Source organism: Cynocephalus volans, chromosome 13, assembly GCF_027409185.1.
Source record: "Cynocephalus volans isolate mCynVol1 chromosome 13, mCynVol1.pri, whole genome shotgun sequence".
NCBI classification, from domain to species: Eukaryota; Metazoa; Chordata; class Mammalia; order Dermoptera; family Cynocephalidae; genus Cynocephalus; species Cynocephalus volans.
In genome coordinates, this window is record NC_084472.1 from 23537873 (window position 1) to 23538658 (window position 786).

Genomic DNA, 786 nt, shown 5'->3' on the forward strand with positions numbered 1-786 from the left:
GGACAATGGCTCCAGCAACTGTGGCGACACTGGTGGTGGGCCTGTTTTGATCTTCTGTGGGAGGAATGCACTCTGGGCATGACTTTATATATACCAATTTAGGTAATGTTAAGTTTGATGACTTTATTACAGTGATGTCTATCAGGATTCTCTTCCATGAAATTACACCTTTCTCTTAATAATTAATAAAAATTTTGTGGGGAAGTATTTTGATAATATGTAAATATTTCTTGTTTATCAAAATTTCCATCTATCTCTCTATTTATACATTCATCTGTCATGTATTATTAATTATTTATTCATTTATATTAGTATGACTCATCGCTTCTCGGCCTTTTGGCTAAGATCAAGTGTAGTATCTGTTCTTATCAGTTTAATATATTAGTATGACTCATGCATTCTTATCTTAGTCAATGGATTACAATCTGTACTCTTATTATTTACTTGGATGTTTAAATCGTCTAAGATTTGGCCAGTGGAAGCACCTTCAGTCTAGCTGCTGTGTCCTTTTGACATGGATCCATAATTTCTTGTGTACTTAATTTGTGATACAACAAACTGTTTCAGGATTATCTTGAATTTTTTTCTGCAATGGCCCTGAATCTATCCACTGCTCCAAAAAGCCCCAGTTTCAATGGAGAATTGCATTTAGATCTGGACACCAGATGTGCTCATTGCTATTGAGGTATCACTACTTCCAGGTCTACTTTGGGGACATAATTAGGGTATACATTTATGCTCATCTGTGTGTGTGATGGTCTTTTTGATGTGTCAATAGGACTAAGG

The 786-nt window shown here is 35.2% G+C and overlaps 1 pseudogene; it reads left to right on the top strand.

Annotated features, from left to right (window-relative positions):
- Positions 1–320: 320 nt before the first annotated feature.
- On the top strand, positions 321–436 carry LOC134362328 (U2 spliceosomal RNA; annotated as a pseudogene).
- The last annotated feature ends 350 nt before the right edge of the window (positions 437–786 follow it).